Consider the following 13,417-nt stretch of genomic DNA (forward strand, 5'->3'; position numbering starts at 1 on the left):
CAAGGGCGTTCAACGCCCAATAAGCTAACATAGTTGGCGTTGAACACTAGTCAAAGCACACCCTTTGAGTGCCTGAATCCCACTCAAGAACCCTCTAGCCCAGAACCAAAGAAAACCACAAAGACTGTAGAGGTTCCTTTGAATGCACTTCTACAGTGCATAGGTTCTGATGACTACTCATCCTCAAGTCAAGATGAAGACACTAGGGAAGAGCAAGTTGCTTGTTTCTTAGGAGCTCTAATGAAACTAAACGCCAAAGTATTTGATACAAAGCCTCTAGAGGAAGAACCTCCACTGCTCACCAAAGAACTCTATGCTTTGATTCAGCAAGAGCTACCTTAGAAGCTTCCAGACCCTGGATGTTTTCTGATTCCTTGCACCATAGGCACTATGACCTTCGAAAAGGCTCTATATGACCTAGGGTCAAGCATCAACCCTATGCCACTCTCTGTAATAGAGAAGTTAGGTATACTTGAGGTACAATGTAACACCCTAATTACCATAAGCCTTACCTTGCGTCGTAAAGCAAAGGTTAATCAATGGTTTCGACAGTTCTAAGCTCATACATATAATATATGGAAAGAATTAATATAGTCTAGAAGCCCGATGAAGGATATATCTCAAAAACAGGATTTGAAAAGCACAAAGCGTACTCACGAAGCTACATCTTATCGCAGAAGATATATATATAATATAACAAAATATCAGAGTATAATAGTATGAAAATCTAGCCACGGCTCGTGGAGTTTAAACCGGCTAGCTATATACAGACCACATAGAAATCTGAAAGTTAAAAACAGCTTATACAAGTTTTTCTCTCAAAGTAAGCCTCTAGGATAAAGTAAAATACAAAAGATGAGAGATCTAAATAAAATAAACAAAAGACTCCAAAATATATCCGGGATCATCTGCTCTGTCACCATCGAAACAACTCATCGAGGTGTGTTGCGACCTGAATCTGAAAAATAATAACAGAATATGGTATGAGAACCGGAGGTTCTCAGTATGGTAACAGTGCCCAGTGATGTAAGATATAAGACCCCGGGATGCTAAAGGCAATCCTAGTACTTCATATCCATCACAAGATTCATCTTAAAACATAACTAAAACAGTAAAGCATAACTTAAAACCATAACATGATAAAAAGGGAAAATCCAACTTAGTGGATTCTCTAACTAATAACTCTCTGCTGTCCCACAGCCTTCACCAACCTATCCTCCATTCGATCCCATTGCCACCACCTTCCGAGCTGCCTCAATCCCAGTAGAAAACACAATTACTTACAATGCGAGTAAAACACAAGTATAGGCATATATATCAAGTAGTTCAAATAGGCAATTAGACATGTTATACAATTAGGAAAACAATTACAAGTCGGAAAAGCATACAAAGAAATAGAAGATGCACATGATGAATGCCTATCCTACTGGCTGTGATATCACATTGTCAGTTCAACTGGCAACCCGACATATCTCTATGGAGATGTCGCCCTTTGGAATCAAAATTGGGAACCCCTAAGATATGGTGCTCGGAACACCGTCCAAGATTTTGTGCCTGCACACTCTAGTGATCCGAAGGGATGCGAGCGGGATACTCTTGCCACAAACTTCACATCTCAACGCAAGCAGGACGAACCACCGCCCTTATGCCACCATCGCTACCTCGACAGGCGAGATCCAACCGTTGTCCCTGCCAGTCGCATAGCGTTTCAACAATCTCAGTATAGAAGAGCACTTCAATGGTTTTCAGAAAAACATTTTTCAGTATATCATGGATCCATCATTTCATTTCGAGTCCTTGACTCAACTCAACCACTGTCAATTCAACATTTCCTTTCCGAAATCATTAGTTCATCAATTTCTCAATTCATATATCTTTCTTCCTTCTCACTCTACCAAACCCATCCTCAGTACACCAGAAACCTAAGCCTCCGTTCTCTACTTTTCAAGGAAAATACCAAATAAAATCCTCCTAGGACCTTTCCCATGTTTGATTCCCGAAAATAAGCCCAAGAGTCTTAAATAGGTGTCACAGAAGTATATAAGCTTGTTGGGATGGTGAAATAGTTAAAAACAAAAGTTTAGTTGAAAAACAGGGCATGTGTGTACGCACAGGGGTGTGCGTGCGCACGCCCAGAGAGATTTTCAAAATGTGTGGGTACGCATAGAGGTGTGCGTACGCACAAGTACAAAATTTTCCAAACTCTGTTCGCTCGCACAAGGCGTGCAAACGCCCTCAATAGAGTGCACCTTCCAACGTGTGCGTGTGCACAAGGCTGTGCATGCGGACAGGTTGTAAAACTTCGTTGGTTATGTGTGCGCACAGGTTGTGTTAGCGCTCTCAACAGAAGGCCTTCTCCTGTGTGTGCGTACGCACAAGGCTGTGCGTGCGCACAGGTTTGAAAAATCACAGGGGTGTGCATGCGCACACAGACCAGAAATCATAAAATTCTGCAACATTGCAGAATTTCAGATTTTAACACTAAACTTTCCATAATCATATATTTTTCTACCGAATTCGAATTTCCACAAAATTTAAACCATTTTAAAGCTTGTTCAATTTTCTTTCGTTTGATATAAAATACATTGAATTTCAAACACGATAGCTCAAGATATGATTCGTGAAAGTTCACCAAAATTTTAGTTTTACCAAAAGTTCACAAAGTTTCAATTTTTCCACAATCTTCAACCAAAATCAAACCAAAACCCTTCCAAACTCTAATTTACATCAAAATCTACCCTTTGTATCCTATTACACCATTCTTACCAAATTTTCCTTCACACTCCATTATTCTCAACCTCAATTATCAAATATATAACATTATAAACAATCCTCCACCAACACATTCATCAATCATAAATCTATCCATACCAAGCATCTTAATCAATCTCATTTCATTTCAATCTATATCTTTCACATCATAACCCATCAACATATTCAAAAATCATCAATTCGTCATTATTCATCATAAATCATCATTCAACAACTCAACACACTACAACATTTTGGGTCTATGGCCACGGTTTTTTTGGTCACGGGAAAAAACGTGACCATAGACCCTCTATGGTCACGGTTTTTTAGGGTGACAAAAAAAACTATGGTCACGGTTTTTTTAGAAAGGGTGACCATAGAGTACCTTTGGTCATGGTTTTTTAAAAAAGGGTGGCCTAAAAGGGTCTATGGTCACAGTTTTTTACAATGACCAAAAAGGGTCTATGGTCACAGTTTTAAGGGGTGACCTAAAGGGGTCTATGGTCATGGTTTTGTGGGGTGGCCTAAAAGGGTCTATGGTCACAGTTTTGGGGGTGACCTAGAGGTGTTTATGGTTACGATTTTTTACAGTGACCAAAAAGGGTCTATGGTCATGGTTTTTCAGAAGGGTGACCTAAAAGATTCTATCGTCACGATTTTGGAGGGTGACCTAAAGGGGTCTACGGTCACGGATTTGGGGGTGACCTTGATGAGAGATCTTATGCCGGTGTAGAATTTATCAATAAATCCACATCAAACAAAGGAATTGTGTCATCACAATCTAAATTCAATAACCGAGAGTATTACTCCTGAGTCGTTCTCCCTAGGAGTGCTCCAAGATGTATATTATTGGTTAGAAGTTGTATTGGTGTTTGGGAGTTTAATGCAAGAGAGGAACAAGCTAATAGTGTGAATGAAAATCAAGCTATATAAAAGCCTTGGCTAGGAGTGGGAATTGGACTTCCTATCATCATATTCTTCATCAATTCTGACTACAATTAGTTATTGCCTCACCTAGTTAACCTTTAGCATGAAGGAAAGTCAAGTGAAAGCAATCAATTTGAGTTCACAAGTCCTAGTCTAACCCAAGGGAAGGCTAGCTTTAGTGACATGCAAATCAATTAGCAATTTCCAATTGATAATCAACAAAAGACATTGATAAATTCAAGTGTCTCCAATATCTCAACCTCCAAGCCAAGAATGAAAAGTCTACTCCATAGCTAAAGTTGAAATTTTCTCAAACACTTCGAGAGTAAGGATGAAAGACATTGTAAAATTGAGAATAAACTTGAATTAAAGGTATCCACTACAAGAGATTAACAACAATCAAACAATTGAAAACTAAGAACATGAATTACCTCAATGTATTAATGGAAATAGAAGTAACAACATCCAAAAGCTAAGATCCACAAGTAATTTGAACAACAAGAACTAAATTGAGAGTAGGAGAATCAAGATCTACAACTTGAAGCAATGTAGAATTGAATTGACAATAGATCTCACCAATGGATCCAAGAGAATTCCAAATTGAGAAGCAAAAATTTTAATTAATTTTATAAATAAAAAAATTATTTAATTACCTCAACTTTTAAATTAAAATACTTATTTAAAAAATTAATTGATAAATTGATTAAATAAAATGATATTTTTAAAATAATTTTATTGAGATAGAATTTAATTTTTAATAACTACTCTATTCCCTAATGTTTATTAAAATTACTCAAGTCCTTATTCCCAAATTAAAACCTACAAACCCTAATCCTAACTCCCCTTACTGCCCTTCAGCTGCCATCCCTCTCCCTCACCCCTCACACCCACGCATACGCCCCTCACCCACCTTCCCCCGCGCACACTCCCTCTTCACACAACACACACAGGCAAGTTTTCCCCTCACTCACAAAGCACTCACCAATGCCGAGAGAGAAGAGAAGAACGGAGGAGGGAGAAGCTGCCCAGTCGCCGTCACCGTCCATGGAGCTGTGAGGAGCGCCGCTGCTGTCGTGTGCCAGAGGAGAGGAAGAGAGATCGGGAAGAGAGAGAAGGACATGGGGAGTGTAACGACCTAACTTTCAGAACGTCATGATCGTACCGAAAGTAAGGCGTTACCAACCTGCTTTCCTTTATTAACTATTTACTATTGAGCCTCTAGTTCGCTATCGCGATCCAGTTTTAGTAAAAATACCAGAAAATTTTGTTTTTATTAATTAAAATCATATAGCAAACATCACTAAGTAATAATAATCACATAATTACTAATAATAATATCTGTCATACAAAAGATTTCAAATAAAACTTAGATACAAATCCTATCCCTCTGTATAAAATAAAAACTAAAGTAACAAGGGCGAGGGAATTCTATGAAAATAACCTAACTCAAAAACTTATCTCGTAAATAAATTCTATAATCGCCCGTACCTTCAAACTGAGTCTTCGAACCTGTCACTGAAAGGGTGGAAGATTTTGGGGTGAGAACAAACTACACGTTCTCAGTAGGGAATGGGAATACCGTAAAAGTAATGATTAACATGCAAATAATTAACATACTCAAGAAAACTATATTTCATCATAAATCCAAAAGCCTTTTTAAAAGTTTTTCCTAGACAGCATGAATAATCAAACTGTTCCAAGTATAGGTTCATTAAGTCTATGCTGAACCAGTTTAGCTTTCATACTTTTCTAAACCAAAAATACAAACCAAACACAGTCTTCAGTCCATCTCATAATTAACCACGGCCCTAGGCCCAAGCAACTCAATCAACAACCAAATCATTACAATCCAACCAATTTTCAGTCACAAACACAAGTAAGAAGGTTCAAACACAATCAAGCAGTTATATTAAGTAAAGCAATTAGCAATTAAACATAACTATTCACATAGGCAAACCAATTACAATATACACACCCAAACAATGTCACATAGATGCATATGATGAATGTCTAGTCCTAGTGCAGGCCATGAGCTCATGTATCGGTTAGCACCTGCCTTCCCGACATTTATCCGGTCACGAGTTCACGATTTCCCGGATACGATTTTCCGTTCAAATAAATGCACATATAATTATTAGCAGCTCTATTGAGACAGCCTATGCTTTCTACTCGCAGGAAACATATACTCTTGTGAACGGAAAATTACTCTTGGGTTGCCTCAGGGCAACAAACAAATAAACAAACATCTCTTGGGTTGCATTAAGCAACAAACAAGTAAATAATATCTCTTGGGTTGCATTAAGCAACGAAAATATATATAATATCTCTTAGGTTGCATTAAGCAACATATATATATATATATATATATATATATATATATATATATATATATAATATCTCTTGGGTTGCCGCAAGCAACAAGCAAACATCTCTTGGGTTGCCGCAAGCAATAAACAAACATCTCTTGGGTTGCTTCAAGCAACAAACAAATAAACAAATATCTCTTAGGTTGCCTCAAGCAACGGATAATCATACAATAAGTACTTTACTCTTTCCTTTTTCTTTCATAAGTGTAAGTACACAAGTGGGACAAGACCCACGCCCTTGCCAACAATCTCGTATATCAAATATTCTTTTCTTAAAAGAATCATTAAAGTTATTATCATTAAATAAGCCTTAAATATTAATTTTGATTAAGTCCTTATACTTTTATAAAAATTTTGACATAATCTCCTTTAAAAATAAGACTTAGCCACCCTTACGGGTTCCTTCTTTCTCAACATTTCATCAGCCTCTTTTAGCAGTTGTCACAACAATATATATTCTCAAAAATATTTGATAATAGTATAAAAAATCTATTTCTTAAATTCCATATCCAAAATAATTGCCAACACAACCTGGCAGCCTGATTTCCATTTTGTTTTTAAAATATCAAATGAATTCGGAATCACGCAAACTTTATATCCATGCGACCGTCTCGGATTAAGCTTTCTATTAAATTAAAAATCATAATTTTTTGCTGACTCTAGTTTCGGGAATATAAGCAAAACTGTGACTGTTCTGCAGTGTTTTAAAACCAGAAGACAGCAGCAGCATACAACATTCAAAATTTCATATAAAATACAAATTAAATCCAACCACCTTCAAAATTAATGTGGTTAAACATAACTTATCCAAATTTGTTTCTCAATTGGTTCCAGGGTCATACCATTTTTAATGAAGGAGTTACGTAGCTTGGAAGTTAGGTAATTTTCTGCAGAATTCTGTTTTACAAATCATTGAACACAACTTCTTCCAAGTCCCATAACTCACTTATTAAAACATAGAAAACCCTGAAATTTAAATCATATATACTAGACATAATCAACTTTCACGTCCAATTAGTTACATCTCAATATCTTTCCAGAATTAAAAATTATAAAGTCTCAAAGTTACTAACTTAGAAAACAAAACCTGATTTTTACTGCATAATACGTCTTACTTTAAAAATCCATATCTTTAAAACCATAACTGTAACAATTCTAAATTTTTATGAAATTAAAGTACTAGGATCAGAGTTTCATTTAAAATTAGTTCTATTTCAAAATTCAAAATGGTGAATTTCTAATAGAGGAAACAAGTTGCTGCTGTATTAAGCATTCTGCAGAAAACCAGATTTGACATTCATAATCCAAAAATTCACCATAAATCATAAACTTAATAAAAAAGTCTCAAATTCACCAGTCCAGCTTCTTATATTCCCAAGCTTAATCCAGACTTGGTCCCACGCAATTCCGATCATCACAGAATTCGTTATAGATTTTCAAAGTCTCCGGCTTCATTTAAAAGTAATGCAGAAAATCGAGTTTTACATTTTAACTTTGAAAAAATCATAACTAGTTCTATAGTTAACTCAAACTTCTCAAAATTGAATCCCAACAACAACTTTTATTATAGTTTACTCAGCCTTTACTCTCATATCATTTGGATTATCGTTGAAGAACTAATTCACTTCCAAAGTCATTTTTTAATCTCAAAAATCAGATTTTCAGCACTTAGTTCAACATTTTAAGATTAAGTCTTCCAATTATTCCTTAAGCCCAACTTCAATTAATCACTAACTAAGTCCATTACAGTAATTTAACCCATCAAACAATAATCTCTCATCAAACAATTTATAATTTAATTTCACAAAATCAACAAATTCAACTAAAGTTCCAATAAAAAATCTCAATCATTCCAATCATAATTTCAGCCACACAGCTCAACTAATTCAGTATAGTCACATAGAGTCAGAACTTTTCAACAATTCCATCGAAATCAGAGAAACAATATCAATTACAGCTTCAAACACTCACAACAAAGCCCAAAGACATTCACAGCCATAACCTGAATTCAATACTCCAATTGAAATACTAAGACATCATCAAACTTAATCCAAACTTCACAACCTCAAACCAAGCTTATTTCTATCAATTAGTCTCTCATAACAACAAAACCAATTACATTCACAGCAGCAATCCAAACTCAATACATCAATTATCCATTCAACAGCTGTTCAACAATTAACTCGGCATATTTCAATTTAATAAGTTACACTAAATTAATCATTATTCACACAGCATCTAAGTTCAATCATAGCTCAGAATAATCACAACGACTAACTAATTTCAAATGCATTTCAAGTCATTCATGTTAATTAAGAAATTCTTAACCATTGTTAACCATTTGCACTTATCCAAATAACTTTGTAGGCATTCTAAATTAAAAACGTTTAACTTTAAAAATAAATCCCCTACCTCGACTAGCCGAAATTCGATAATCAAACGCAACAAAGCCTTTTTTTATTTTTAATTCGCAGTGGCAACAACAACCTTGAACCGAACTAACAGCAGCGGCATTTCTGATCATTTCTCAGCAGCAGCAGTGGCATGAACTAATCAATTCAGAACCAGAATAGTACTCTTGACAAGCACCAACGACCTCGGTGGCAGCTGCAGTGGTGTAGAGTAACTTAAAGTGACAATGTTGTTTAATACAAACAGTCTCAACGACAGGCTTCACAATAGAGACAAATTGGGCGACAAGGAAGAATCAAAAACAGGGTGAAGCTTACCAAAATAGTAGTGGTTCTAACGGTTCAACAGCAACTCCAGCAGGGCAGTGACGTTCTTGTCAGATTTTAGGAACAAGAAGCAGAGGCAGAACTAGCGAGCCTTCCTCCTCCATCACGTGACAGCGACGGTGGCAGAACAGCAACCCAGCAGCACCGGCTCCTCTCGTGCGTCCTCTTCCTCCATCATTCAGCGATAGCGACGCGTCTCCATGGAACGGCAGCGATGACGGAGCACGAACGGCGACAGCAACGGGAGCCATAGCGACGCCTTCTTCCTCCCGCTCCTGGTTCGGGCTCGTCTCCTTCCCCTCGTTCCTTCTGCGATGGTGTGACTTCGACGGTGATACTCTTCGCAGCTCCACGAACGGCCGACGGGAGGCGCTGCAGTCCGGGCAAGGTTGGGGAACGCTGACGGCGGCAGCTCCATGGAACGATGGTGACGGCGCAGCAAGGAGCGACGGTTCGGTCGTGATGGAGGCAGCAACGCGAGCTATATCTCCTCTTCACTTTCGGACACGGGCTCTCTCTCACTCTCCGAATCTCGTTTCTTTCTCTCTTCTCTGTACCTTTGGGAGAAAATGCTAGGGTTGAGGGATGAAGCTGAGTGAGTGAAAGGGGGAAACGGCGCTGGGGTGAGGGGTAACTGGGTTAGGTTTTCTGTATTTGGGAAATTAGGGTTCGAGAATTAATTTGAGAATTAGGGTTAGAAATTTAGGATTTTATAAAAGAATAATGGATAGTTATGAATAGATATTTTGATAAAATTGGAGGGTAGAATAATTTTAAAACCAAATATATTTTCTTAAAAATATCTAAGAATATTGTTTATCAACACATTGCTAAGTTCAATTAATTATTTCTAGTTTAAATTATAAAATAAGCATATTAATCATATTTTTATAAAATATAGTTTAAAATCAATATTAATTATTCAAATTAAATCGTATAACTTTTTATTATTTTTCTATTATCAAAACTCTAATTTCAATTTGTATAGAATAACTAATTATAATAAAAATTGTACTTAAACATTAATTAACTTAAACTTAAAGTATTTATAAAAATCAAACTAATCATTTTTAATAAATTAATCTCTAGGAGCTCAAACTAATAAAATAAACCTTAATTTATCCATAATAGAAATTATTTAAAATAAATTATATAATTTTAAAACTATATAAAATAGACAACTATAAAAATTTACACAAGAATATTAATTGAGTTAACTCCAAATATTAATAAAACTAATCTAATTACTCTTAATTAATTAATTTATAAAATAAGATATCAAATTAATAAAATAAATCGTAACTTTTTCAGGATAAAAGTTACTTGAATTGAATTACAAATTCTTTCTTATTTTTCAATTACTAAACTTATAATTTCAATTATACCAAATATCTAATAAAGTTTATATAAAAATTCTAATTAATTTAAACTTCAATTATTATGAAACTCCATTTAATTACCTTTAGTAAAATAATTTTCTTAAAATAAAATTATCAACAAATAAAATAAATCACAAATAACTAATTATTTGATTTTCAAAAACTAGGGTTGTTACAGGGAGAAGGAAGCACGCGACAGAGAAGGGGGCGCTGCTTGCACCGTTACACCTCATCGTCGTCGCTATTGGGGCTGCTGCGGGGTGTGTCGTCGCCGTCGAACTTGGTGGAGGAGAGAAGAACGCGATGGCCAGAGAGAAGAAGGAGTGTTCCGCGAGGAGAAGGAGGCGCTGCCGGCACCGCCGTTCATACCTGTCATTTCTCGAGCTCGCCGTCGCTGCGTCTTCAAGGAAAGGGTCTCTCTGGAAGAACTTCCTTCCACCATTTCCTCCTTGACTCACCTCACTGACATTGCCAACGTCTGTAATCTTCAAGGCAGGTTGCTAACCCTAAACCCTAAATTGACACAATTTGTGTTGAAAAATTATAGTTGAGTTTGTTGTTAAAAATGATCAATGAGCGTAATTTGTTGGTAGAAGTAGAATTTGTTGCTGTAAATTGAATTTGATGCTGAACATATCACTGGGTATTTTTTTTTCAATTTCGTTGATGTAAATCGTTAGTACACAATTACACATTAAGTAGGTTTCGTGCATGAAATTTTGATTAAGTGAAGTGACTGAAAATTAATATTCTATTGCAATCCAAAGTCAATACGCAAAGTTTATTTATTTAATTAACACAATCCCTAAAGTTTGTTGAACGATTTTGTATGTTCAAGTATGCCATGTTTAGTTTCTTAAGTTAAATACTACACGTATATACAAGCTAAGTTAATTTCAGTCTGTAAATTCTTTCTTTTTGTTTGCTGCTTTGGATTGAAAAATTATAGTTGAGTTTGTTGTTAAAAATGATCAATGAGCAGAATTTGTTGGTAGAAGTAAAATTTGTTGGCTTTCTCTGTCACTCTGTGTTGGATTGGCATGACCTGAACTTGCGCCATGGGGCAGGTGCTTCATTTGTTATGCTGAATGTCAAATAAAAATCAAAGTTAATACTATTTCAGAAGTTCATATTTATGTTAACTTCCTTTCATAGCTTTATACACTGGATGGCTGGAGCTTTATACTTCAAAAAATTGTTTCAAACACCCCATTCTGGATAATGTAAATAGTTGTAGAAGACTGAATTAAATCAAACTACTAAACACTGAACTAAACTGAATGGGAGGCTAGTGACAAATTTTCCAATGTTGACTACAAGTTCTAAATATGAGGGGAGAAGTGGAGATGCAAATATTATGCAATAGGTTTCTGTATATGTAGTGTAAACTGTAGAAGAGCCCTTTTTCTTCTGAGATTTCCTGTTGGCACTAATTATTACAATTCTTGTTGTGGTTGATTGACATCCTTCTTCTGCATGTTCATGATAATATTATGTTTTGCATGAATTTCAAGCAATTTCCTTTGAGCATTGAACATGCTATTTTTATATTGGGTGCAAAAGTTTTCCAGCTTCTTCACTTTTTGATGACCTGCTCTTCTTCTTCTAGCTTCATTTGTTCTACATAGTGTGCTAGCTCCAGTACTGGGCTTACCACTTAACCCAAAAGAAGTTGTAGAAGCAAAGACAATTTTGATATAGGTGAGTTAAATTAAATTAGAAAGAAGTTAAATTAAATTTACAACTTAAAGCATATTGTCAGGTTGTTTTAATGATGCATGTGCTTTAAACTTTGAACTTTGAATGACTTAATGAGGACCAAGTGTGTGAATTCTTTTACTGTGATGACAGTAAAAGATTAGAGAGTGCATGGTTAAACTTCATTTTTGGTCTTATAAATTTCACCGTCAATGTATGCTTCATCGGGCTATGCTGTGATTGACAGTTTGAAAAGCAATAGAAATATAAAATGAGTCCAAACTAAGGTTACGACTTTTATGGTTTGAATGGTTAAATTTTGTAATGGAATGGCTCATAATGAAATTGATTCATTCTATTTCATCCCACTAAAATTCTAATTCTTTTGTTCTCATTTTGCAAAATTTAGCATGAGCTTTTTATGATTCTTATGTTAGACTTAGAACGCTTTCTGCCTCCTTTTACTGAGAAACAATAAACTTTATTTTACCATTTTTAATTAATCAATAATGCAACCTTAGCTTGTTAATTATGGTGAATTATATGGTAAGGATATAAGTTTACAGATTTTTCCTTTAATAGAATGAAAGAGAGATTAATAAAAATAGGACCAATATTTTGAATAATAATAAAATAATAAAAATTAACTATAAAAGGAATTATATTCTCTATCTATACCACTCCAATCTATACAGTAGAGTGTCCCATTAATTATATATGCTACATACTATTTAATTACTGCCACTTCTATTAGTAGTTGTATAATATTAGTTTGTATTGAGTTGAAGCTTGCCTAAAATCAAGTTCCTATGAGCATACGTGATGGAAATTTGTGCAAATCAAAGTGGCCATATAGCCGTAAGTTTTGAATGAATAAAATTAAATAATGATGATTAGAGAATGCATGTTAGAGACAAGTGCCTCATAGCTACTCATTAATTATCCTAGGAAAACTGCCTTGCAAGCCAAGCCAAAATAAAAAAAAATTAACATTAATCCAATCAAAGTTTAAATCCATATAAAATTGTTAGTAGAAAGTTGCTACTAGTTCTTATTATACTTTGTATGTCCTTTATATGTGGCTCAAAATCTTAGCAAATGCTCTTTGTTCTTTAGTAGTTGAAATTTTAATGTTGATTGACTTATTAAACTTGTGCTCCATATTCATTACTATCATATTTATTTCTTTTGCTAGCAGGAGGACATGATGTGAAGAAAATATATTCTAAGCAAATATAAGATGGGATGGGTCTTATAATGATTTTGGTTATCTAAATGTATTATTTTGATGTGTTCTTTACTTTTTGATAAGAGACTTTATCCAATATTACATGTAATGGATAAATTACACCTTATTTTGATTAGTGTTGTAATGGATATCTAGTTTTTAATGAAACTTTTATCATTTAGATTTATTGAATTTCGTGTTCTTAGATTTATTTGTGTTTATCATCATTTTGGGATGTGATTATGCTTTAAAAATAATTAAATCCTATAAAACAAAATAGGCTATGGTCACGGTAAAAACTGTGACCATAGATAAGCTATGGCCATGGTG

At 34.9% G+C, this 13,417-nt stretch overlaps 1 long non-coding RNA gene across 2 annotated transcripts; it reads right to left on the reverse strand.

Moving 5' to 3' along the window:
* Positions 1–650: 650 nt before the first annotated feature.
* LOC112750412 (uncharacterized) lies at positions 651–9,496 on the reverse strand. Of its 2 annotated transcripts, none has more exons than XR_011872089.1 (3): positions 8,774–9,496; positions 8,457–8,651; positions 651–958 (listed from the first exon to the last, which is right to left on the reverse strand). It is a non-coding gene; the product is annotated as an uncharacterized lncRNA (long non-coding RNA). The 2 variants fall into 2 exon arrangements; XR_003175752.2 differs by lacking the exon at positions 651–958 and adding an exon at positions 4,980–5,193 and having other exon boundaries at positions 8,774–9,468.
* Positions 9,497–13,417: the final 3,921 nt, after the last annotated feature.

The sequence above is a fragment of the Arachis hypogaea genome, chromosome 15 (assembly GCF_003086295.3).
Source record: "Arachis hypogaea cultivar Tifrunner chromosome 15, arahy.Tifrunner.gnm2.J5K5, whole genome shotgun sequence".
In the NCBI taxonomy this organism is placed as follows: domain Eukaryota; kingdom Viridiplantae; phylum Streptophyta; class Magnoliopsida; order Fabales; family Fabaceae; genus Arachis; species Arachis hypogaea.